Here is a 27,131-nt window from a genome sequence, read left to right as displayed (position 1 = left end):
TCTCCGTGCTGTGATGATTGCAGTGTCCTATACAGAGTTCAGAGCTGTTGTTCGCTGGTGTCAGGTGACATCCCTGCTTCTGACTGTATTCAGAAGTGAGGAGCACGGGAGGCTGCATTCATCACAGAGACAGCGCACGGGGGAGGGGGGTCACAGTTGCCCAGACACCATACAACATAATGAGCTGAGGACACTGTTGGGAAAACAGCGCTACGGTGTCCTAGACAGAGATGGTAACCCTGTGTTTGTCCAGCACATACAGGGCAGAGATAGCGGCGCATAGGGAGGGGTGCGGGGCTCATCGCACTGTACAGCCCAGCAGGGCGGCAACATGCAGTGGCAGATTTGCATGTCAACATGGTCCTGCCCATGTTGACATGAAATGACCGGAAGTAGCAAAATCACAGCAGGAGCGGTCATATGACCATTCTGAGCCGGGGGAGAGGGGCTGACAGCAGGGCAGGTAAGTGGTCACTATCTACTTACCTGCCCCAATATAGCCCAATAGTGTAAATAATAAAAAAAGCAAAATAAGCCGGATAACCCCTTTAAGAGAGTTGTAAAAGACTCATTGCCAGTTATTGCAAACGCCTGACTGTAGTTATTGCTCCTAAGGGTTGCCCAACCAGCTATTAGGTTTAAGGGCAATAACGTTTTCACACAGGGCCCTGTAGGTTTGGATTTATTTTTCCCTTAATACGAAAGACCTTCATTTATAAACTGCATTTTGTGTTTACTTGTGGTATCTTTGTCTAATATTTAAATTTGTTTAGTGATATGAAAGATTTAAGTGTGACAAGCATGCAAAAGAATAAGAAATCAGGAAGGGGGCAAATACTGTTTCACACCACTGTGGAAGATTGAAATGCAGCATGACCATCCTTCCCTTAACATCTGCAGTTGTTGTATAGTGCCAACAACCTATGCACATTTGTTGTTTGATCCTATAAAAATTGGCAGGTTTGGGTAAAATTCCTCAAGTGTTTGGGCATCTTACAAGTGCGCTGTTTAGGCAAACGCTTGTGTTATTACGCAGTTTCAAGTACTTAAAACTCTTTTACTTTCATGTGCAAAAAATATTACCTATTCAATCAAGTGAAACTGACACCAAATTCATGCAGTATATTGGAGTTGGTACAAATTAGCTATTGTTACACACTTGTCCCAGACCCAGACTTTGCTCCCCTCATCACTTATCCGTTCCTTCAGTGCTTGTACCTCCCATTTTACGAATGTCTCACCTGCCTGCTGCACTGACGCCCATGGCCCATTTGCCCACCCAAACATTGGGCTTGGAGGATGCACCTCACCAGGTGAGCTGAAAAAGCTATCCTCCATTTATACCAGCAGTTGATAAATGGAAAAGTTCCAAATATTATTAAATAAAAAAATATTTCATGGAATGTTGCATAGTTCCCTTCAAAATGTTTCATTAGTAGAAAACAATTTAGAATTTATGATCTACTAGAGTCATCTTCTGTACTATACGGTGCCAGTATCTATTAACACTCTTCATTATCTGATTCATTAATATGAGTCCCTTAACAAACATGTATTCTTAATAGGTGTGTGTCGCCAATAGATTGTGAAAGAACACGTGCTGCAGGGAAGTCAAACAGCGGAGTAATTGTTACTTAAGAGCTTAGTCAACAGACAGACACATTTCCTACCAGTTGACCAATAAAAATTTAATTGTTTCTCTGTAACTCAGATCGGAATTTAATCATTTCATGAACATGTGTTCTTCAAAATTAATTAAAAGGCTATTCTGGTTACAAGAATTTTATCGTCTATCCGCAGACCAGATGATGTCTTCTAGATCAGTGGGGGTCCAACCATTAAGACTGTCCCAGCTTGGCAGAATGGGGACTTTCTCCTTCCATCTGAAAAAAACAGCAGTGTGCAATTCAAAAAGGGAACCTGGAAACTATAGGCCAGTAAGCTAAACATCAGTTGTGGGTAAAATGTTAGGAGGGTTTTTAAGGGATACTATTATGGAATATCTCAATGTTAATAAATGTTTAACTCCATATCAGCATGGATTTATGAAGGATCGCTCCTGTCAAACTAACCTGATCAGCTTCTATGAGGATGTAAGCTCTGACATGGACCGAGGAGAATCATTGGATGTTATTTATCTCGACTTTGGTAAAGTATTTGACACTGTCCCACATAAAAGATTGATAAGTAAAATAAGAAAGCTTGGGCTAGGGGAAAATGTGTGTAGATGGGTAGGTAGCTGGCTTAGTGATCGAAAACAAATAGTGGTTAATAATGGTGCATACTCAGATTGGGCCAGGGTTACTAGTGGGGTACCACAGGGGTCTGTACTGGGACCTCTACTAGTTAATATATTTATTAATGATCTGGTGGATGGCTTACAGAGTAAAATATCAGTATTTGCAGACGATACAAAACTATGTAAGGTATTTAACACAAAGGAGGACAGTTTGCAACTACAGATAGATTTGAGTAAATTAAGGAATTGGGCTGAAAAATGGCAAATGAGGTTTAACACAGATAAATGTAAGGTTAGGCACATGGAAAGGCAAAACAGATTCTATAATTACTTACTAAATGGGAAACTACTGGGGAAATCAGACATGGAAAAAGACTTAGGCATCTTAGTCAATAGGAAGCTAAACTGGAGTGCCCAGTGTCAGGCAGCTGCCACCAAAGCAAAAAGGGTGATGGGATGCATTAGAAGAGGTCTGGAGGCACGAGATGAAAACATCATTCTCCCTCTGGACAAATCACTCGTCAGACCACACTTGGAGTATTGTGTGCAATTGTGGGCACCGGTGCTCAAGAAAGACCTTACTGAACTTGAAAGGGTTCAGAGGCGGACAACTAAAATAATAAATGGAGTGGGTGCATTACAATACCCAGAAAGGTTATCAAAATTAGGTCTATTTACTATTTTAGAAAAGAGAAGACTTAGGGGAGACCTAATAAATATGTACATGTATATCAGAGGGCAATACAGAGATCTCTCCCATGATCTGTTTGTACCAAGGACTGTGACAAGAACAAGGGGGTCTTTGGAGGAAAGAAATTTTTTGCACCAGCATAGAAGAGGGTTCTTCACGGTAAGAGCAGTGAGGCTCTGGAACTCTCTTCCTGAGGAAGTGGTGATGGCCAACTCACTGACTGAATTTAAGAGAGGAATGGATGTTTTTTTTATAGCAACAGTATAGAAGGTTATAAATAGCATAATATTACAGGTAGATAGTTGATCCAGCTCAGGAGTCGGGAAGGAATTTATTTCCCTATGGAGAAAATTGGCTTCTACTCTGTGGGTTTTTGCCTTCCCCTGGTTTAACACTGGAGAACAGCAGCACTAAAAATAGGCTGAACTAGATGGATATAAGGTCTTCCTTCAGCCTTAGAAACTATGTTACTATGTTATTATGTTACATGCTTAACCACGAGTCCAATCATTCTGTATGGGCTGCTGGAGAAAGAAGAGCACTTTATAGATCCAACTACTAAGATAGCCACTGATTGCCACAGAGCTACCCATTTGCACACTAACTGCTGTAACATTCAATCTCTATTAGGGCTAGGACACATGGTTAGTAAAACAGACTGAGTGGAATGCAATAAAAAAATTGCATTCCACCCGAACCCATGTTACTCTATGGGGCCATTCCCTTCTGCGATTATTTTGTCAGCCCTAATTGGACCTAGAAGACAGTCGCAACATGCTGCAGGTGGAATCCAATCCGTATTCATTCTCACCCATACAAGTCTATGAGCGCGAGTGAAACATTGCATTGCACTCGGATGACACCAGAGTGCAGTGCGATTATTGCAACAGCTGGCAATGGAGGAGATAGGGAGGTTAGACCCTCCCTCTCCTCCACAGTGATCTGATTGGAGAATCTGATTACAGTGGTATGACACTCGGCTTACACTCGCAGCACAGCGGGAGATAGCATATCGCATCCAATGCACTCGCATCGGATGCCATATGCTCCTGTGGCCCCAGCCTTAGACTGAAGAAAATAGTCCAGAAATTTACTTTGCCATTCTTCATTGGGATAAGTGATTTTAACATTTTATTACTTGAACACCACATTGGAATTGATATTAGTCTAAAATTGATAAAAACAGATTATCTCGATTAAAACTATTTTTCAGTGGGTGTAATCTAGCAATAGATGATCACTTCAGTTCACCAACTAGATACTATCATTATCTGAAAATAATTTACATATTAGCCTAGTCCAAGAACAATATTTCCATGATAGAATGCTAATAGATTATTTAGAGAACGATTGCTTATCCTTTATCTAGTGCCATTGAACATATATAGTCAGTTTGAACAACAGTAGGGACACCATACACATTAGATAAAAAAATATCCAACTTGATGACTTTGACTGACTGGTTTGGCAACAATCTCATGTGCGTGAAGAACTCTGACCCTTATCTAACAGAAGATGTTGGAGGAGAAAATGACTTGACTGTTGGAATTTCAATGGCTCCAAATTATGTTCGAGGGGAAGATAATCCATTGCCAGAGGAGTCATAGAAAACACATGAGCTCTTGGCTAAACAGAGTACTCTACTGCATGGTGGAGTCATGGGAGATAGCTGTTGGCTGAACAGTCATTCAGCCAGTAAGTATCTAATGTGTATGGCCAGCTTATCAGACAATTAACCTGGACTAAACACTACAAGTCTGCATTGCCACATTGTGGCAGCAGTGAGTTTCCCCCCATCACATTATAACCACATCATTTTGGTTATCCACTACTTTTACATTGGTGGTCTATCCTTAGGATAGGTCATCAATGTCTGATTGGCCGGGGTCCGACATTTAACACCTACACAGATCAGTTGTTCTTGGTGCTGGCAGTGGTAGCCGGCAGCCGGAAATGCTCTGTTCCAGAACTGCCCTGTCTTCTGATAGCAGCCATGGCCAGGTCTTTCTCCTATTGATTTGAATGGTAGGTGGATGTGCAGTACCCAGCTACGGCTGATAGCTGATAGCTGGAGCAGCTTCGAAATTGAGCATTTCCGGCTACCTGCCACTGCCTCCAGCACTGGGAAAAGCTGATAGGTGGGGGTGCTGGGTGTTGGACCCCGGCCAATCAGACATTCATGACCTTTCCTTAGGATAGGCCATCAATGTACAAATAGTGGATAACCTGTTTAAGCTACATCTGAGGAACAAATCTTTCACAAAAAAGATTTGTTTAACAGCTGGTCAAACATCAGCCTGCTTCTATCCATTGTTTGGTCACCTTTACACCATGTTGGAGAAATACAGAGAGCTGCTTCATCCAAGAAATAAGGCTAGACTGGAAATGAAAATCTGATACATGTACATAAAGCCACAATCAACTAATTATTTTCAAAACTGTTTATTTTCCCAGAAGAGCTAAGTGAGAATAATTTGTATGTGGCAAATGAATAGTGTATTGATCTATAACTGGCACATGGCAATGAACTGAGCTTCTGTAATGTGATAAAAAAAAATAGTTGAAAGGCTATAAATTGGGGTTTAAAGGGGTGGTTCACCCATATTTTTTATTGTCTAGATCGATATTATATTGAGAAACAATGTTTCTCTCAAATACCTTGTGTTGTCAATAGTGCCTGTGAGAGGCGCTATTACAGACCGCTGTTCCCCGTCCAGTGACGTACCCGTCCAATGCTGCCTCGTCACATCCGTGCAGCCGGCTACATTCTGAGCCCATCTGCTCCCTGCTCCTCCTCCCTCCTCCCTCACAGCACGTCTCTTGCTTGCAGCGTTCTGCGAGGAGGGAGGAGGGAGGGGGGAGCAGGAGACGCGCCGTGCTAGGAGGGAGGAGGGAGGGGGGAGCAGGAGACGCACCGTGCTAGGAAGGAGGAGGGAGGGGGAGCAGGAGACGCGCCGTGCTAGGAGGGAGGAGGGAGGGGGGAGCAGGAGACGCGCCGTGCTAGGAGGGAGGGGGGAGCAGGAGACGCGCCGTGCTAGGAGGGAGGAGGGAGCAGATGGGCTGTGACAGCAGTGAAACGCTCACAGCTCAGAGTCTGGAACACTGTAGCTGGCCGCACGGATGTGACGTGGCAGCATTTGACGGGTACGTCACTGGACGGGGAACAGCGGTCTGCAATAGCGCCTCTCACAGGCACTATTGCCAACACAAGGTATTTGAGAGAAACATTGTTTCTCAATATAATATCGATCTAGACAATAAAAAATATGGGTGAACCACCCCTTTAATGGATATAAAAGTGCAGAGTCAGAAGAATACTGGAAGAGTTGGCATTAAAAATACGGGGTACTTTGCACGCTGCGACATCGCTACTGCGATATCGTCGGGGTCAAATCGAAAGTGACGCACATCCGGCGCCAGTAACGATGTCGCAACGTGTATAGCCTAGATGTGCCGATAAACGATCGCAAAAGCGTCATTAATCAGTGATCTGTGTAGTGTCGGACATTTTCATAATGTCGCACCAATAGGAGATACAATGTTGTTCCTCGTTCCTGCGGCAGCACACATCGCTGTGTGTGAAGCCGCAGGAGCGAGGAACATCTCCTTACCTGCCTCCACCGGCTATGCGGAAGGAAGGAGGTGGGCGGGATGTTTACATCTCCGCCCCTCCGCTTCTATTGGCCGCCTGCCGTGTGACATCGCTGTGGCGCCGCAGGAAGGAGGCGGGTTGCCAGCAAGAGCGACGTCGCAGGGCAGGTAAGTGCGTGTGAAGCTGCCGTAGCAATAATGTTCGCTACGGCAGCTATCACAAGATATCGCATGTGCGACGGGGGCGGGTACTATCGCGCTCGGCATCGCTAGCATCGGCTAGCGATGTTGCAGCGTGCAAAGTACCCCGAAGGGCGGCTTTGCACACTACGACGTTGCAGGTGCGATGTCGGTGGGGTCAAATAGAAAGTGATGCACATCCGGCGTCACTTGCGATGTCGTAGTGTGTAAAACCTTTTTGATACGATGAACGAGCGCAAAAGCGTCGTTATCGTATCATCAGTGTTGTCTCCGACATTTCCATAATGCCGGTGCAGCGACAGGCACGACGTTGTTCCTCGTTCCTGCGGCAGCACATATCGCTGTGTGTAAAGCCGCAGGAGCGAGGAACATCACCTTACCTGCGTCCCGGCTGCTATGAGAAGGAAGGAGGTGGGCGGGATGTTTATGTCCTGCTCATCTCCACCCCTCCGTTGCTATTGGCCGCCTGCTGTGTGACATCGCTGTGACGCCGCACGGCCCGCCCCCTTAGGAAGGAGGCGGGTCGCCGGCCAGAGCGACGTCGTAGGACAGGTGAGTGCATGTGAAGCTGCCGTAGCGACAATGTTCGCTACGGCAGCTATCACAAGATATCGCACGTACGACGGGGGCGGGGACTATCGCACTCGACATCGCAGCATCGGCATGCGATGTCGTAATGTGCAAAGCCCGCCTAAGAGTCAAGAGCCAGACTATGAAGAAAGTGTAATCTATAGAGTTGGTGTAACTTTGCTCATGGGTCACATAATATGGATTTCCTGAATACCATGGTTCCTTCATAAAGTTACTAACCACAATGCCCTTTAACATTAATGTATCCTCAGTTCAGATGTCATTTTAAAGAACAAAACTTGAAAAGAAAGTTAAAAATTACTAGTAGAGTCGTCTAAAGGGGGCACTTCCCAAACACTATGCACATTCATCTCACAGATGGTTGGAACCAAATAAACTATGTGCAAACAACAATTGTCAGGTGAATTTTCACCCTTATCCATCAGTCAGCTCAGGTTTTGTCCAGACTTAGGCTATGTGCGCACTTTGCTTTTTACCTGCTTTTTACCTGCTTTTTCAACTGCAGCGTTTAATGCCAAAATGGTTGTGTTCTGCTTTTCAAGCAAAGTCTATGGGAATTTGGTTTTCTTGTCCACACTATGCAGTTCAAACTGCAGCCTTTTTGTTGCAGAACTTTGGTCAAAAACTCAGCTTTGCAGGGCAAAACCCAAATGGCAAAAACATGACAATTGTTTTTGCCATTTGGGTTTTGCCCTGCAAAGCTGAGTTTTTGACCAAAGTTCTGCAACAAAAAGGCTGCAGTTTGAACTACATAGTGCGGACAAGAAACCCAAATTCCCATAGACTTTGCTTGAAAAGCAGAACACAACCATTTTGGCATTAAACGCTGCAGTTGAAAAAGCAGGTAAAAAGCAGGTAAAAAGCAGGTAAAAAGCAAAGTGCGCACATAGCCTTACAAAAGAATTCACCTGATGTATTTGTCTATTTTTCTATATTTTGCTGTAGACCCTTTAAGTGGTTTTCACAATTGTAATGAACATGGAACTGAGCAATAACAACATACAACGATCAGCCACAACATTAAAACCACTTCCCTAATACAGTGTAGTTCACCCTCCTGACACCAAAACAGCCCTAACTTATTGAGGCAGAAACAACAAGTGAAACTATTCCATCCTGAGCAATGTGATGGTGCCTGTCCTGCTGAGAAAACTATTGTCATTATAGAATACTGCTGCCATGAAGGAGTGTACTTGGTCTACAAAACTGTTTGAGCAGGTGGTATGTGTCAAAGTAACATAAATACAACGAAATTCCAGGACCTAAAGTTTCCCAGCAGAATATGGCTCAGGTCATCACTGCCTTTTTCATCACTTGCTGTTTTCCAATATACAGTCATGGATGAAAGAGTTTGCACGATTAAAATTGTTCCAGACAATGAAGTATTTCTCCCAGAAAAATATTGCAGTTAAACATGTTTTGTTATACATATGTGGATACTTGACCAGAATCAATCGTAGTCTCAATGCAGAGCTATATGTGAGTATCCTACAAGACGAGTTACTTCTGTGGAGACACGAGGGTCAATGGGTGCTCTCGTCTGCCAGCCTGGCTGTTTTCAGAAAGACTGCACGGACCATGGCTCATCTGTCACGAGTATATGGAGATGGGACGGGGCCCCTAAACTGGCCCTCAGATTTGCGAACCTGTGCGGTCCCTTATCTTGGAAGTAGGTTTGATGGTAACCATGTCCGAGCCCCCGGTGTGGCCCTCACTCCTGTCCGGGCCATGATCTTACTCCCCCTCTCCCCCACCCTCGTGGTGGGCTGGAAAACACAAAGACAAAACCCCACAAAATGACACGGACAAGGGAGAACTGAAACTCATACACACAGAACTCAAAACAAACACTGGAGAGACAATATGTCCACCCAGCCCCCGCTCTCCCACACCCACTAACAGGAGCTTTATGGAACGCTCGCTCTGTCTGCAACAAACTTCATTACATTCATGATCTTTTCATCACTAATAAACTTTCCTTCCTTGCCATCACAGAAACCTGGCTCACCCCCTCTGACACAGCCTCTCCTGCTGCACTTTCTTATGGCGGTCTCCAACTCTCTCGCACCCTCCAACCCAGTAACAAGCATGGTGGAGGAGTTGGTTTGCTCCTGTCCGACCAATGCTCCTTTACACCAATTCCACTACCACCCTCTGTTACTCTTCCCTCTTTTGAGGTGCACTCCGTACGCATCTACGCCCCTCCAACCTTCAACTGGCTGTCATTTACCGCCCTCCAGGGCAAGCCACTGCCTTTTTTGACCATTTCACCACCTGGCTACTACACTTCCTTTCCACCGACATCCCCACCATCATCATGGGTTATTTCAACATCCCCATTGACACTTCCCACTCATCTGTCTCCAAACTTCTAACACTCACTTCCTCCTTCGGCCTCACCCAATAGTCTTCTGCAGCTACTCACGAAGATGGCCACACGCTGGACCTCATCTTCACTCGCCTCTGTTCCCTATCTAACCTCTCTAACTCACCTCTCCCCCTTTCTGACCACAACCTCAGAACACATTCTCTTCTCTCTCTTCTCCAAGTACGCAACCCCATCCACAAACTTTCACACCCTCGCAGAAATATCAAACACCTTGATTTACACGCACTTTCTCAGTCCCTTCTCCCTCTCACAGAAATTGCATTTTTACACGATGCAGATGCTGCTGCAACTTTATACAACACTACAATCTCTGCAGCTCTCGAATCAGCTGACCCCCTCACACACACCAAAACCCGCACAATCAACAGGCAACCCTGGCACACCAGTCAGACTAAATAACTGCGACGGGCTTCCAGAATTGCAGAGTGCAAATGGAAGAAGTCTCATTCCACTGAACACTTCATTGCATATAAAGAGTCCCTCACCACCTTCAAGTCCACACTCACTGCTGCAAAACAAACCTACTTCTCATCCCTCATATCCTCTCTCTCTCATAACCCTATACAGCCATTCAACACTTACAATTCTCTCATCCGTCCTCCAGCACCACCTCCCTCTCCTCTCATCTCAGCTGAAGAATTTGCCTCCTTATTCAAGCAGAAGATTGACAACATCAGAGCAAGCTTTGGCCCACAATCACCACGGCCCCTCATCATAGCTACTCAGCCCTCTTCCTCCAAATCCATCTTCTCCACCATGACAGAAAACAATCTTTCCACTCTACTCCCAAGATTACATCTACCGTGTTTTTCCAAAAATAAGCCCTACCCCAAAAATAAGCCCTAACAGGGATTTTCAGCATTTTCGGAGAAATGCTTAAATATAAGCCCTCCCCCGAAAATAAGCCCTAGTCGCGGTTCAATAATGAAGTGTCCGTGCAGCTAAAAAAGATACAGATACTGCAGGACACTTCATTATACACAGCGGCACCCGGCAATTACACTCACCCGACACTGAGCGGCAGGACCTGCAGTGATCACAAATCCGCACACATCAGCTCACACACACACACACACACAAAATCAGATTTCACACACACACCAGATCTCACACATAAACATCGGATCGCACACACAATCAGATCACACACATAATCAGATCGCACACACAAACATCGGATCACACGCAAACATCAAATCACACACAGACACACATCGGATCGCACACACATCGGATCGCATACACACTCACCTCATCCAGCGACACCGATCTCTTCTCTCCGGGAGAATCCTGAGAGGCAGTGCAGTGGAGCGCAATGAACAGGACCTGCGGCCGGACACGTGACTTGCTCTCATTCCCTGCTGCCGTAAGCGCTGGATGTGATCTGATGTGTGTGTGTGTGTGTGATCTGCTGTGTGTGTCTGCAATCGGCTGTGTGTGTGTCTGCGATCGGCTGTGTTTTTCTGCGTTCGGCTGTGTGTATCTGTGATTGGCTGACCCATCTCTTCCAACAAGCCTACAACCAACAATAACTCTCAGTCCAGTACACCACTGTGCAACCAGCTCTGTCCTCACCTATTGTACCATCACCCATTCCCTGTAGACTGTGAGCCCTCGCGGGCAGGGTCCTCTCTCCTCCTATACCAGTCTGTTTTGTACTGTTAATGATTGTTGTACGTATACCCTCTTTCACTTGTAAAGCGCCATGGAATAAATGGCGCTATAATAATAAATAATAATAATATGTGTAGTGGGGAGTAACGAAAAAGGGGAGGAAGTAACGCACAACTGGGTGAAGCTCACACCACTCAGAAACGCAACACAGATACCCATGAATGGAAGAAACACCAAGACCGGGATCACTGAAGCTACCTTTGGCACATACAGGAAGGAAGGCGTGCTTAATATAGGGAGAAGACAGCTGCACTTGGCAATCAGCAACCTGAGTATTTAGGTCCTGTTCACCAATCTGGAGGGATTAACTCCCGCAGAACGGAATACTAGTGAACCTAAACCAGCCGACGCCTGGCTCTATTTGAACAATCCAGAAGCCACAGGTTGCTTGTCAGACTCTGTAGTGTGAACAGAGTCTAACGCCACCGTTCCAGCAGGTGTGCGCAGAGCTGAATATCGCATGACATCATCGCAATGAACACCTGCACTCCTTTCCCGTGGGCAAAACACTACTCAGAGAACATAGAGTGAGGGAACCACACATCAGTAAGACTTTATTAGCTCACCAACAGGCAAAAACATAGTGTACATTCCCAGAAAGAACACAAGATGGTACAAGCAACAAAGTCTCAACCTTCCACTGGCCCACCAGGGATTAGAATTTTTGTGACTTCAGGGCTTCCAGGGTCAATTATCTCAGTCAATCAGTACCTTGTTTTTGGCGGGCACCCACTGAGAAGATACAATGGCAAGTTTAGGAAGCTGACCAAGCACAGCAAGATATGTAGCCAGGTGGCCGAGTAGTCCCAACCTGGGTTCTCCAAGTGAATTTGTGGACATTGAGCAGTGAAGTAGTTCTGTGTTCCTTCAGCTGGAACCATAGCTACTCTGCTGAAACACTGTAGAATATCCGAAGTGAAGCAGTTCCATGTTTCCTCAGCTGGAACCGAAGTTCCTGGGCTGAGATCATGTAGAATCCTCCCTGGAGACAAACGCAAGATCCTTTTACACCACTTAGGGGCACTTTGCACACTGCGACATCGCAGGTGCGATGTCGGTGGGGTCAAATTGAAAATGACGCGCTTCCGGCATCGCATGCAACATCGCAGTGTGTAAAGGCTGGATGATACGATTAACGAGCGCAAAAGCATCGTAATCGTATCATCGGTACAGCGTCGGCGTAATCCATGATTACGCTGACGCGACGGTCCGATGTTGTTCCTCGCTCCTGCGGCAGCACACATCGCTGTGTGTGAAGTCGCAGGAGCGAGGAACGTCTCCTACCGGCCTCACTGCGGCTTCCGTAGGATATGCGGAAGGAAGGAGGTGGGCAGGATGTTTACATCCTGCTCATCTCCGCCCCTCCGCTCTGATTGGCTGCCTGCCGTGTGACGTCGCAGTGACGCCGCACGACCCGCCCCCTTAACAAGGAGGCGGGTCGCCGGCCACAGGGACGTCGCACGGCAGGTGAGTGTGTGTGTGAATCTGGCGTAGCGATAACTTTCGCTACGCCAGCTATCACCACATATCGCTGCTGCGACGGGGGCGGGCACTATCGCACTCGGCATCGCAGCATCGGGCTGCGATGTCGTAGTGTGCAAAGCCCGCCTTAGTTCTCTTACACGATTGGTGGAGATGGGCACCCCTGGTCAAAATTAAACGTATTGCGAACAGTTAAGCAAATTGAAAGATGAAATGATCTCTAAGGCCTCTGCCACACTCACGTGAATTTCACGCACGTGCCGAGAGACACGTATTTCCCCTGCGTGTTGCGTGCAGGTAAGTACGTGTCTCTGGTACGTGCGTGACACGTGTGTTCTACGTGTGCTATCCGCGATAGCACACGTAGAACCGGTAATTATTATACTCACCTGGTCCTTCCTGATGTCCGCGCTGCTGTCCGTGGTGCTGATCCTCGGTCTCCAGCCCTCCCGTCTCCCCGCTGCTGCTGCTGCCAGGCAGTGAAGTGAATATTCAATGAGAATAATGAGCGGCGGTCGGCAGCAAGAGGCAGCAGCGGCAGAGACAGGAGGGCTGGAGAAGGTGAGTTAATGTTTTTTATTTTTTTCCCTGACATGTGTGTTTACTCCGGCGCGTGTCACACGGGACCGCATCCACACTACACCCGTGTGGTACGGGTGCGGGCCGTGTAACACCCGTGCTGCCGGAGAAAACACTGACATGTCAGCGCTTTGAAAATCGCACACACGTACAAACGCACACGGACACACGTTCCGTGTGGTTTTACGTGTGTGTGCCTGCTACCATAGGGTAGCATTGCTGTACATGTCTCCGTGCCGCCGGTACGTGTAAAAAATGACAAACACGTGCCGGAGGCACGGATGTGTGGCGCAGGCCTAAAAGGCATAAAGTTAAAGATTACACATTTCCTTTGTATTTTAGGCAAAAATATATATATATTTTCATCTTTTACATTTGAAAATTAATAAAAAATTACAATAGGCTGATGCAAAAGTTAAGGAATCCTGCATGATTAGTACCTAGTAGCACACCCTTAGTCAAGTATCACAGCTTGTAAATGCTTTTTGTAGCCAGCAAAGAGTCTTTCAATTCTTGTTTGAGGGATTTTCATTCACTCTTCCTAGGAAAATTCTTCCAGTTCCGTGAGATTCCTGGGTCGTCTTGCATGCACTGCTCTATTGAGGTCTAGCCACAGATTTTCAATGATGTTCAGATCAGTGGATTGTGAGGGCCATTGTAAAACCTTCAGCTTGTGCCTTTTCAGGTAGTCTGTTGTGGATTTTGATGTGTGTTTAGGATCATTATCCATTTGTAGATGCCAAACTCGCCGACTGTCATGGTGGCATCAGATGCTGTTCACATTGCAGATTCTGACACTCTGCCTGATGATTAATCTTTTGTTTAGGTTCTACACAGGCAGACTCGGGTGTCAACTAGCAGTGTGCTCAGTCATAGTTGACCTCTGCTGGCCTGCTTGTTAGGCTTCTGGGATCACATGTTGTAAGGTAGTGTAGCGCCCCTGAAGCCATCAGGGAGCTACCAGGTTCTGCATCCTCACCAGGTTGCAGGGCCTACCCCCTAGGGCCTGGAAGACCAGTGCTGGTCACACACAAACACTACAGGTAATCCCAGTTTTTTCCAACAATCCCCCATACAATGGTACAGGGCTAGGGTTCGACCCATGGATGGCCGCCTAGAGGTAGAGCTAGTCCAGTCCACGAGTTGACCAGGTGGGAGGGGCAGACAGGGAGTGAGTAGTCAGTCGGAGGAGAGAGAGGAGTGAAGGTGGACCTGAGGAGACGGACTGACACGGAGTTGATAGTAACCTGGTGTCCAGGAGGGTAGTTGCTGGTGGAGTGTGGTGGAGTACTCCCGGAACTACGCACCGACGGGGTACAGGACACAAGGACAGGCAGAAGCTCCAAGCAGGCCTGTTAACACCTGCACAGCGAGGAGACCATCAAGGACCTCGCTGACCCTAAAAATCCGAGGCTCAGTAACAAAGAGAGAGGCGGGGAAAGGACCAGAGACTCCAACCCCACAGGGTTCATGCTACTGTCATACGGACAGCAGTGGAAAGAAACACCACCGGACGGGGACCCCCAGTTGCTCTATGCCACGGGGACCCACTAACCAGAGACAAGTGCAGGGGAAGAAGGTACCAGATTACTACACTGGCACTGGGACAAAGGGGACCAGAAGTTGAAACCAACTGGCCTCGGGTGACCAGTTACCACCAGAAAGTGAGTAAAGAACCAGTTCCACTGAACCCCATGTGTGGACTACCTTCTTCTGACACCCGTCATTACATCTACCCTCTGGGGCCCAGCCCTACTTGTGGAGGGTCTAACATCCAGGCTGTCATTAACACCGGCCCCAGTAGTGGACATTGTGCAGCGGCTCCATCCACATAGCCGCAACACTGCAAGTGGCGTCACGTGTGAACACTAATCTAATCCCTTGTAAATATATCCCTTTTACAAAAAGGGCCCAGGGGACGGAACCGGGCAATGGCCACCAAAGTGACATTCCCCAGATATTCACTGCCCGGGACTGAGTACCCCATATCCCTGGGCGCGACAGTAGCCTAAGACATCTGCTTCTGTCATACTTAGGTTGGAGGAGATCGTTCACCCACGCTGAGTATAGTTTCTGCTGTGTTAGTCTGTGTGCTGTGGTGTTCCAGATTTGCTGGAGAAAAAGTTGCTTTATGCTTGGTATTATTGTGGAGTTTACCCGTCGTCTTGTTATTTCCAGACGGCGTCTCCCCGTTAGCTATGGTGTCCTGCTCCGTCCGCTCCTCCCATCTATTTCCTGCTGCAGGGCAAGATGGGAAGGAGGTGACGTCGGTCATCTGGCCAGCGAGCGCTTGCGCAGAACGCTGGAGGAAGAGGGGAAAGTGCGGTCACGAGGTTATGGGCGGCACTTGCTGATGACACTCACAGTGCCGCCCATAACCTCGTGCCCGCGCAAAGCGTCACCAGCGGTCACATGTGCACGCAATGCACAGTCCCGCTACAGTCGCACAGCGCATGCGCGGGACCCCGGGCGCCCAGGGGCGGCGTCCTGAGGTTTGAAATTCAGCGTTCGGGGGCGGTGTAAATCGGCAGGAGGACAGTAATGGACACCAGGCAGCCCGCCCCCATGGACGATTTACGAAATTTACATACGAAAAGGTACAACTTTATAAAGTGTTTATTTTGGTATAAAAGGAGCCAGAAAAACTATAGGAACCTAGCTAGAATGCAGCCCAGGAGCTGCAGAAGGGGGAACTTTTAGGTTTATAGCTAAATTTCTGATGACAGGTTCCCTTTAAAAGGTGTCAAATTTCTGAACCAGTTTAACAAAACTGCTGGGTTTGCACTCTGTCTAATCGAAGAATTAAACATTTTAGATAAATGTGTCTCCATGTTTTTGTTGCATTCCTCAGACTTTACATTGAGCGTTCTGCTCTGAGCGCACACTCAGGCACAAACTCAGCAATGCAGAACTGATTTTTTAGCAAGATTTTGTGAGACTGGCAGTTGTCTCAAGATTTGCTGCACATATTAGCAAGTACCTATAATTTCAAAGAAAATGTAAATGTAAATGACAGGTAGCTTTTAAAGGGGGGGACCATAAATAGTTCTTTGATAGAGGCTCTTTGCTCTTGATATCCATCTATGTCTTCCAGGTTTTCTGAACAATTGTCACATGAGTGATCTAGGGTTTGTCATACTGAACTGTGTGGAGCTATGGCACGTATTATCTGCCTCCTATATAGTCATCGGTAAATTAAGTACCATTAGTCATAATCAGCTTGTCACCATAAAATGTATCTCATGTGCATTGTATGTGGCTGACGGAGGCAGCATATTACAAGTCATCAGCCTGGATTCATTTTAATATCAGATAGGAAAACTTTCAGATAATGATTATACAGCCCATTCTAAATGGGTACTCCAAGAAATGTACTAAAATAAATACACTGACGAGCAAAAGGGTAACAATGTTTTTAACTTTGACTTTCAGGCTCCATATCTCACGATCAACTACAGTTTTAAGTGTCACAATTAGGGATAATCGAATATCACAAATATTTGGCAATATTTAGCTTTGCGAATATTCGACAAATAGGTCGCTGCTATGCGAATATTCGATGCGCAATGTAAGTCTATGGGAAGCCCGAATGTTTGCGATTTGGCAACTATTCGGGTTTCCCATACACTTACATTGCGCATCGAATATTTGCAAATAGTCGAATAGCGGCGACCTATTCGTCAAATATGGGCGTAGCCGAATATTTGAGGTATTCGATCATCCCTAGTCACAATGTGTTATACTATTGGGTGGTGAAGAAAAAAATAATTTCATTTTTAACCACTAAAATGTTGGAAATCGGAGGTTTAAACAATTTTCACAAGGGGAATAAAAAAAAAGCCCCATATTGTGTTACACAATTTTTCCTGAACGTGGCAACACCCCACATGTGACTGTAAAGTACTGTTTGGCTGCACCGCAGGGTTCGGGAGGGAAGGAGCGTCATTTGACTTTTGGAGCACAGATTTTCTTACAATAGTTTGCAGACTCCATTTGCAGAGCCCCTAAGTTTTAGAACAAAAGAACCCCCCTCAAGTGACCAAACTTTGTATATACACCCGTTTGGAAATTCATTTATGGTTGTAGGGATGATTTAGTCGCTGCAAAACACCCATGGAGTCAAGCACAATGAATGTTGCAGAAGTAAAAATTGGAAATAAGTTCTTGTCACACCAAGTACATTGTAGTGCCCTTGCCCAGCTCGTGCTTCTAGAAACCTGCACCCCATTAATTAAGCTGGTTCTGCTCACTATAATAATGCTAAATATGTGGACGCTAACTGTGGTTTACGCACATTGTGAGGCTCAGAAGGGAGGGGGACATTTGGATTTAGAAGAGCAGATTTTTCTGGATTTGTTTTGAGGGCGGGCATAGGGCTTTTTCAGAGCCTTTCTGTTACCAGTAACATGGAAGCCCTCTATATTTCCATTAACAGATGATGGACCTGAGTGGGGACTTGTATATTTGTGAGTGGCGTTGACTACTTTTTGGTGGCAATTTGGGTACAGAACATTTTGTATCAGTTCACATTTATCCTGTGCTTTATGGTAAGCACTTACATCGGAATTTTCATCTACATCTCCGATATACGTGATTCAGATGAAACCCCAGATGGATCCATACACTATTAAGGCTGCAGAGTTACTCCAGACTTCATTTGTCCTCTCTTCAGCTGTGTCCGTGTTTTCAAATGTGAAGAAAACTATTGATGACAGCACTTTTGTGCACGTCTAAAAAGATGGACCCCACCGGACCACAGTCCAGACAGGGGTTCAAAGTGACTCCCTTTACCTCATTACAGTGAATTTTCCTTTGGGAATTTAGTTTAAATTACGTTTTTCAGAGATTTACAAGTAATCCCTGTTGTAAGTGCTCAGCGTAGAGTGCAGGATAAATATGACCTATGCCATACTGTGATCTTTGGGAGGTAGAATGAACAAATCAGCAGCAGTTGAAGAATTGGCTTTACTTATTTTTTACACTATTCACCCTACGCTTTATTTCTCTGGTCAGCATGATTACAGCGATACCAGAGTTATAGATTTGGCTACTATCACACTAAGGCCTCCTTCACACATCTATGATAAAACACACGTTTTTCACAGTCCGTTTTGTAGTGTACATTCATGTGACCATCCAACTGTCCATGTATGTCATCTGTGTGCTTGTCCCTTTCGTGTGCTGTCCGTGTGTCCGTTTTTACGTCTGTGTGACATCCGTGTGATCGGTGCCAGAAAAAAAATGGATGATGTTGTAATTAAGGGTTTTTATGTTGAAAATGTGTGTCATATTAGGAATTAGTGTTTGAATACCATTTTTTGAAGGCTATACTTTTTTTTATTTTTCTGTCGACAGAGTTATGTGGGGCACGATTTTTTGCAAGATGAGTTGGAGTTATTATTGTTACCATTTTAGCTACATAATATTTTTAGATCATCTATTCTGCTTTTTGTGAGACAGAATCATGAAGAAAAAGCAATTCAGTAGTTGTTTTTTTTTTGTTTTGTTTTTTTACGCCGTTCACTGTGCGGTAAGATATTTATTCTGCAGGTCAGTACGATTACAGCAATACCACATACGGTATGTGAAGCTTTTTTTATGTCTTGTTGCTTTCACACTATAATGACAATATTATAGAAAAAAAAATAGTTTTTTCATTGCTGTATTCTGAGAGCTATAACTTTTTTTATTTTTTCGCTGATGGAGCTGTATGGTGGCTTGTTTTTGCACAACAAAATGATCTTTTCAGTGGTACCATGTTTATTTAGAGTAGGTATTACTTTTTGATCACGTTTTATTCCACTTTGTTGGCTGTACGATGAAAAAACATAGTTTTTGCTACATTTTTTATTTTTTACCGTGTTCACTGAAGGAGTCAATTAGTGTGACAGTTTTATAGCACAGGTTGTTACGGAAGTGGCAATACCAAATGTGTGTAGTTTCTTTGTTTATTTTATAAAAATGTAAATATTTATTGGAATAATTTTGTTGGTTTTTTTTGTTCTTTATTTTGAGATTTTTTTATATTTTTATAATGCATTTTAACTTTTTTTAATTTTTTTTTTACTTAGTCCCTTTATGGGACATTACTTTTCTTTCCTCTGATCATTCATAAAACCCACCGCGATGTTTGATCACCGGAGTAGATTATATCTGTCAGTGCTGCACTCGCAGCTCTGACACTTTGCCTTGCACATCATGCATCCGACATGGTATGCGACTCTGTCCGTAGCAGGGTGACCTGGGGTCATAATGGTGACAACCCAGGGTTACCATGGCAGCAATCGAGTTCCTGTGATAACATTACAGGGACCCGCTCGCTGGGGAGAGCAGCACGATCCTCTCCTTGCCTCCTGAATACTGTGATCGCTATTGATCACAGCATTTTGGGGTTTGAACTGCAGGAAGCGGCGCGGGCATCATTTCTGGCAGTGTGGGTCAGGTTTCGGCTGTAATATCAGCCGGAGACCCTCCATGGCGATTGTGGGAGTACAGCGCCTGAAACCCCATGATCACCATGACGTACTCCGTACCTCATAGGTCGAGAATGCATGGACTTGCATGATGTACAGGGTACGTAAAGTCGTTAAGGGGTTAATATCTAAACCACTGGAAACAAAAGTCAGTACACCCCAAGTGAAAATGGCCAAATTGTATCCAAAGTGTCACTATTTTGTGTGGCCACGCTCTTGGGTATGAAGTTCACTAGAGCTTCACCAGAGCCGCCGCATCCTCTTCCACCTCTTCCATCATATTGCCTAGTCTATCTTCTCAGAGAATCACCAATTTTCAGAGAATTCTTTGCCTTGAAGTGCCATGTTGAACTTCCGGTGACCGGTATGAGAGAGTGTGTGAGCAATAACACCAAATGCAACACATCTGCTCCTCAATCACACCTGAGACCTTGTTATACTAATGAGTCACATGACATCGGGGAGGAAAAAGGTCTAATTGGGCACAACTTGGCAATTTTCATTTAGGGGTGTTGTAGCTGCTCTGCTCTGACCCAAAGGTCAGATTATGGGATCACCAGTGAGGTTCAAATTAAAATAGGCCTCTTAAATATCAAGCGCCACTTATGAGCAATATCAGTTTCTGTTTATTTACCAGTGATCGCATAATTTATACCATTTACAGACCAATGTAATATTGCATAAATACTTCATTGGAAATTTACCAGTTGCCCCTCCCCCTGCATCATATATGACCTTTAAGTCTCGGCAACACAGAGACTTAGGGGGGCTTTACACGTTGCGACATCGCTTCCGAAATACCGTCGGGGTCACATCCGGCGCCGGTAGGGACATCGCAATGTGTAAATCCTAGGTGCGACGATAAACGATCGCAAAAGCGTCGAAAATCAGTAATCTGTGTCACGTCGTTCATTTCCATAATGTCGGGTCGACCGCAGGTACGATGTTGTTTGTCGTTCCTGCAGCTCCACACATCGCTGTGTGTAAACCCGCAGGAGCGACAAACATCTCTTTACCTGCGTCCACCGGCAATGCGGAAGGGAGAAGGTGGGCGGGATGTTATGTCCCGCTCATCTCCGCCTCTCTGGTTCTATTGGCTGGCCGATTAGTGACGTTACGGTGACGTGGCTATGACGCCGAACGCACCTCCCCCTTAAAGGAGGGATATTTCGGCAGTCACAGCGACGTCGCAGACCAGGTATGTGCGTGTGAAGCTGCCGTAGCGATAATGTTCGCTATGGCAGCAATCACCACATATCGCATGTGTGACGGGGCGGGTACTATCGCGCTCGGCATCGCTAGCCGATGCTAGCGATGTCGCAATGTGTAAAGCTTGCCTTAGAGGCTGGCATAAAAGATAAGAAAGTATTTTAAAGAAAAATAAAACTTTGAATATGAGACTTTGAGGCTAGTATATACTAAACAAAATGTACTAAAATCTACTAATTGAAACTAAATGTAGTAAGAAAGTATTTAAAATATAAAAATATAGAAACAATTAACCCTTCTATATCAATTTCCCCCTTTTGGAAATGGTATAACCTTTACCACTGGGTCAGTTGGTATAGCCACACAGGAGTTTCTGTCTCATGGGCCTAGTACCCGTAAGAGGACTCCCTACCTGCTTCACCCATCCACCCTCAGTGTGGAAACCTACTCCCTGTCAGCGGAGGCCATTTGGGGTCTGTAATAAACTACAGATGGTTCAATACTGGAACTCTTGATACATACATTATTCAGTACAGCAAATATAGAAAGAAATGGTCCTGCACCACGGAGACGTTACCTTGCGGAGTATCGCACCAGCGTGGAAATCAGCTTGGGCACAACATGATCCTGGCCCGGAGGTGCCCGTCCTAACAGAGTGAGAATTCCAAGAACAGTCCAAGAGAGATAAGAGACCACACTCTCCATGGTCTGTGATAGAGCCTGTACCTAGCTCCTCTCCTGCATTTTACCCTGCACCATTGTTTGAATAAAGAAGATCGTTTGGCATTTACTTGGAGAGTGCGGTCTCTTCTCTCTCTTGGACTATTCTATACATTATTCAGTAGCTTAGGTAGTACATACGGTATATCAATGCTTTTACAGCTGCTGTATATAAAGGAATAAACAAAATAATAATATTTGCATGCTGGTCTGTACAATGCCAGAAAGCCAACCTGCTAGGCCCTTAAACCAGTTGTCTGGATTCATAAAGGAGAATGTATTTTCCCCACCAGTCTTTGTTGGCATCATGTATATAGACGGAAACAATTATTGTCTTTTCCACAAGTATCAACATCAGTGTATTGAAGACTGAACCATACTCCATCATAGGGAATGGGGCCTGAATGAGGGATTTTAGTCCTTTTTTGGCCACTATACCCTCTGTGTCCGGATCGTATTCTATCCAGCTTGACTATCACTTAGACCGTGTTACATTTAACTGGAACCAGGGATTAGTGACCCATCAATGTGGCAGATACATCACGAGGTACATCTTTTCCCCAAAATCTAGATTGAGTTCAGGTTTCATTTGTGTATATAGTCTGGTATTAATATCTCCTGTGGTTCCAGAGGTAAGGCTAAATACAGCATAGTCTTTAACCCCTTAAGGACGAAGCCAGTTTTGTACTTAATGCCCAGGCCATTTTTTGCAATTTTGACCAGTGTCCCTTTATAAGGCTATAACTCTGGAACGCTTCAATGGATCCCGGTGATTCTGAGATTGTTTTTTCGTGACATATTGGGCTTCATGTTAGAGGTAAATTTAGGATGATATTTTTTTTTGTGAAAAAATATGAAATTTGACCAAAAAAAATAAAATTTTGCAATTTTCAAACTTTTAATTTTTATGCCCATAAACCAGAGAGTTATGTCACACAAAATAGTTAATAAACAACATTTCCCACATGTCTACTTTACATCATCACAATTTTTGAAACAAAATTTTTTGGGGTTAGGAAGTTATAAGGGGTCAAAGTTCGTCAGCAATTTCCCATTTTTTCAAGAAAATTTACAAAACCATTTTTTTAGGGACCACATCACATTTGAAGTGACTTTGAGAGTCCTAGGTGACAGAAAATACCCAAAAGTGACCCCATTCTAAAATCTGCACCCCTCAAGGTACTCAAAACCACATCAAAGAAGTTTATTAACCCTTCAGGTGCCTCACATGAAGTAAAGTAATGTGGAATGAAAAAAAAAAAAAAATAACATTTTACCCAAAAATGTTGCTTTAGCATCAATTTTCTCACTTTTTCAAGAGGTAGCTCCAAAAATTGGAGCTCACACTTTGTTACCCACTTTCTTATGAGCGCGCTGATACCCCACATGTGGCGAGAAACCTCTGTACGGGCAAATGGTAGAGCTTGGAACGAAAGGAGCAATATTTGAATTTTTGAAAGCAAATTTGGCAGAAACAGATTGCGGGCACCATGTTACATTTACAGGTCCCCTAAGGTACCTAAACAGCAGAAACCCCCCTCAAGTGACTCCATTTTGGAAACTAGACCCCTTAAGGCTTCTATCTAGGGGTATAGTGAGCATTTTGGACTGACAGGTACTTCACAGAATTTGATAACATTAGGTTGTCATATTGAAAATTTTCATTTTTTTTAGCAAAAATGTTGCTTTAGCATCAATTTTCTCACTTTTTCAAGAGGTAGTGTGGAGCCCCGCAAACGCTGTGTCGGTGCATTACCTTCAGGGACTCCACTCGGCTGGATCTTGTCACTGGTAGGAAATCTTCTATTCTTGTCGTGACGCCACTCTCAGTATTGCGGCCAGTAGGGACCGCCACTGCAGGTTGAGGGTCGCCTGGGGCTGATGGTGTGTGCAGTTAGTTGGAATAGCCTCCTGAGAGTGAGGCAAGCCCCAGGGCCCGGTGTAGGTGCGTAGTACCACAAGGCGCAGAATGACTCAACACAGGCAGGATGTCTTTCAGGGTTTTTACTCACAGTTGATGGCAGGGTGAGTGACCCGGGCGTAGCTGGGATGAACCAAGTGGGAACCAGGTGTCCTTCAGGCTGACTTGTGAGGGTGACTACTAACTCGCCTTCCTTAGCCCTTGGTGGTTTGGGGTAACCCCGACTTTGAGTCCCTATGGGGGTCACCCAGGGAAGATGCTGCAGCCTCTCTCCCCTTCGTTTGCCGTTTGCTTGTCGCCTGGACCAGGCCACTCCAGCTGCTTGCCTCCTGTGACCTATGGGCCCTAACTGTGGCTACGTGGCTGCGGCCTTTGTGGTGTTGTGGCGTGGGCTTTGAGAGCCCCACACCGGCAGGTTTAGCAAAAGAAAGCTGGATCTATCTCCGCTTCGGGATCTGCCGCCCGTTTGGGCCTGGTACTCTCTAGCAGTCTCCTTACTTCCCACTCCGTTGCTCTCTCTCTAGCTGAAGATGGATTTCGGGTAGCACTCCTAGTTGACCGTTCTCCCCCGTCGGTAGCCACTGCGCGGACGCTGTCAGACTACAGCAGCCCACGGGATCTGCTCCTCACTCGAGCTCCCTGGACTCTGCACTGCCTGGCTCACATCTGGGACCTTCACATCTGCTCCTGTCTGAGCTTCACTTTCCTGCTCCTCACTCCTCCACACTCTGCTGCAGACTGTTTACTCCTCCTTCTCTTTTCCCTTTTGTGCCTGCCTACGCCACCTAGCAACCAGATTCTCTTACCACACCCCTTGAGAGGAGATGGAGGCTTTTGGCCCCCTCCACTATTCCAGTGAAGGTGAAGGCTTTTCCCCCTCCTGGGATCCCCAGGGGTCCTCTCATGGGTACATGTGTGAGACCTGATCACTATGCGCCTGTGTACCACACCCCGGTAAGCCTTCTGGATTACCTGTGTTGTACTGTCCCCAGCATGGGTGCAGTACTCAGTGGTGCCTGACCAGGTCAGGGGCGCCACATTCCCCCTTAGTTATCACCAGCACGTCCTCGGGCTGCAAGACAACATTTTAAAATGCATAAAACATTAAAACATGGTAAAACATTTTAAGACCACCAGCTATCATACATCACCACCCTCCACCCACAAGTCCGTTAACCCACCCAAAACCCTCTCACGTTGGCCGCGCCTTCAGCCACTTCTGGCAGGATGTAGAGGCGGCTTTCATGGGCTGGTGGTTTCAGGGTATACCTGGCCTGGTGGAGTCGCGCCTTCAGCCACTTCTGGCAGGATGCAGAGGCGGCCCCCACAGTTGGTGCTGACCAGGTACCCTCTTTGTGGTGGAGAGCCAGGCCCCATAAACTGTAATACTTATTCTATATTCTGAGGATTTCGATAGCGTAGGGCAATGACAATCAGAGACGAGTTCCGGGTACAAGATGTTTTATAGTATGTCACCACGGTAGAAACAGAACAAACACAACAATACAATAACACATATAATACTTTCCGGAATAGACGCGCAGGGGATTCCCGGGACCACGCACCGGACTCCCCCAGGGAGACCACCGGAGCGAACCCCTATACAGGGACTGTCCGGCAATCTACCCCGGAAGGCCTAAATGCGCAGCGGCCGGGATAAGGAGCAAGCGGTAAAGTCAATGAGTGTCCGTACGGAAATGTTTATCCAGGATGGTTACGAACCACAAAGAGAACCAGGCGGAGTGCTGACCGAAGATGGTAAACGGAATCCGGGCACAGCCTTAAGAGCCGGGTACAGTCCTGAGACAATCGGTAGGTAGTCCTTTAGGGGAATCCCGAGGCAATCCGGAATAAGCAGCAAACACAGCAGGAGCACACAGCAGGCAGTATACTCAGGCACTGGACTGGGCTGGGAGGCGGCCTTTCAAGCTGCTGGACAGGAAGTAGGGCAACAGAACGGTAACCTCCATGTTAACCGAGGGCAAGGGCAGTCAAAAGAGAACTGGAAAACCTGGAAACCTGACATAAACAGGCATGCTCTCTGGTCGCAGGTGAGCCAAGGCCCTATATACGGACGGGCTCCTCCTGGTTGCAGACGAGCCAAGCCCCTAAACAGGCTGACTCTGGTGGTGGTGCCTCTGGTGTAACTATTTACACTGCGAGAGTTTGTGGCTATAGCCAGTTCATAGCCTTAAGGTTTATGGTTTTCTCACACAAGTTTATGTGGGCACATACTTAAACGTAAACGTTGCAAAACTTCAAACTTTTCAAAACTTTAACTTGCTGCATGCTTTCTTCTTGCTTTATGTGAACTTTGCTCCTGTTTCCTCCTTACCAGGGCTTGGGCCTGTAGGGCTGGGGCATCTGTTACTTCCTGTGCTTTTATCGTCTGTTTCTTGATCCTTTCTTTCCTCTTCTTCAGTGTCTCTGTCTTCATCTTCTGTTGTGACTGCAGGGCTTCTGCAAGGACTTCTAGGACATGGTGCAACATCTAGGGCATACCAGCCTCTTTCTCCCTGATGCATAGTGAACTCCACTGAGTCTCCTATCTTCAAATTTCTTCCAGGGTGTCCTCTGGGCAAATGGGCTCTCACATCCCTTCGATTGACGAAAATCCCTTCCTTCACACCAGGTGATACTATAAAGCCGTATCCTGATTTGAGGCTGAAATCTTCAACAATTCCTCGACGCAGGGGTCCTCTGATCTGGGGTTTGAACCTTCTCAGGAACCGTTTCTCCTCTAGGTCTCTGGCGGTGACTTCGTCTTTCTGCTCAGGAGATTGTGATGTTGGAGGATACCTTGTACTACCGCCTCGGCGCCGTGTCTTGCGGGCTGGATTCTGCGAAGTACAGCTTACAAGCTCCCAGGTGGGGCGGTTGGGCAGGTCTTCTTCAGCAGGAGGTGTCAGGTCTTCCTCGTCCCAGCGGGAATATGGCAGCATCTCCGGCTCTGGGACTAGCACTGCTGCTGGCTCCGGGGGCAACTCCTCAGCTTCTTGTCCTCCTCTCCCCCTTAGTTCTTCGCTGCACTCTGGTCGTGGCAGCGCTGGGGATAAGTGTTCCTCAGCTGGCCCAGGCGGTGGACTCTTCGGCGTGGTTGCCGCAGGGGTTGCCTTAGGGGTGTGCGGAGGGAGCATGTACTGGTCCACCATCTCCTGTGGGAACTTGGCCTCCAGGTCAGCCTTCAGCTGCCAGTATGCGGGGTCCTCACCTACCAGGGATTTCCTAGTAGGGACTTCCTTAGACTGGGAAGCGGTGTCTGCTCTGGCCCTGCAGGCCGGGATAAATGGTGATGTAGTCTTTTCTTGGCGGGCCGCGCAGGGCATCGCTGCGGCGGCCTGGTCTTGGCGGGCCGCGCCTGGCATGGCGGC

The 27,131-nt window shown here is 46.2% G+C and overlaps 1 long non-coding RNA gene across 1 annotated transcript in view; it reads right to left on the bottom strand.

Moving 5' to 3' along the window:
* Window positions 1–1,809: 1,809 nt before the first annotated feature.
* Window positions 1,810–27,131, bottom strand: part of LOC142243024 (uncharacterized) — a 49,857-nt gene continuing 24,535 nt past the window's right edge. Inside the window, exon 3 of the long non-coding RNA XR_012724295.1 lies at window positions 1,810–1,883. This is a non-coding gene — a long non-coding RNA (uncharacterized LOC142243024). The remainder of the gene's footprint in view (window positions 1,884–27,131) is intronic.

This window comes from Anomaloglossus baeobatrachus, chromosome 6, assembly GCF_048569485.1.
Source record: "Anomaloglossus baeobatrachus isolate aAnoBae1 chromosome 6, aAnoBae1.hap1, whole genome shotgun sequence".
NCBI classification, from domain to species: domain Eukaryota; kingdom Metazoa; phylum Chordata; class Amphibia; order Anura; family Aromobatidae; genus Anomaloglossus; species Anomaloglossus baeobatrachus.
The sequence above is the reverse complement of the archived record's forward strand: the minus strand, read 5'-3'. Positions and strand labels throughout refer to the sequence as shown.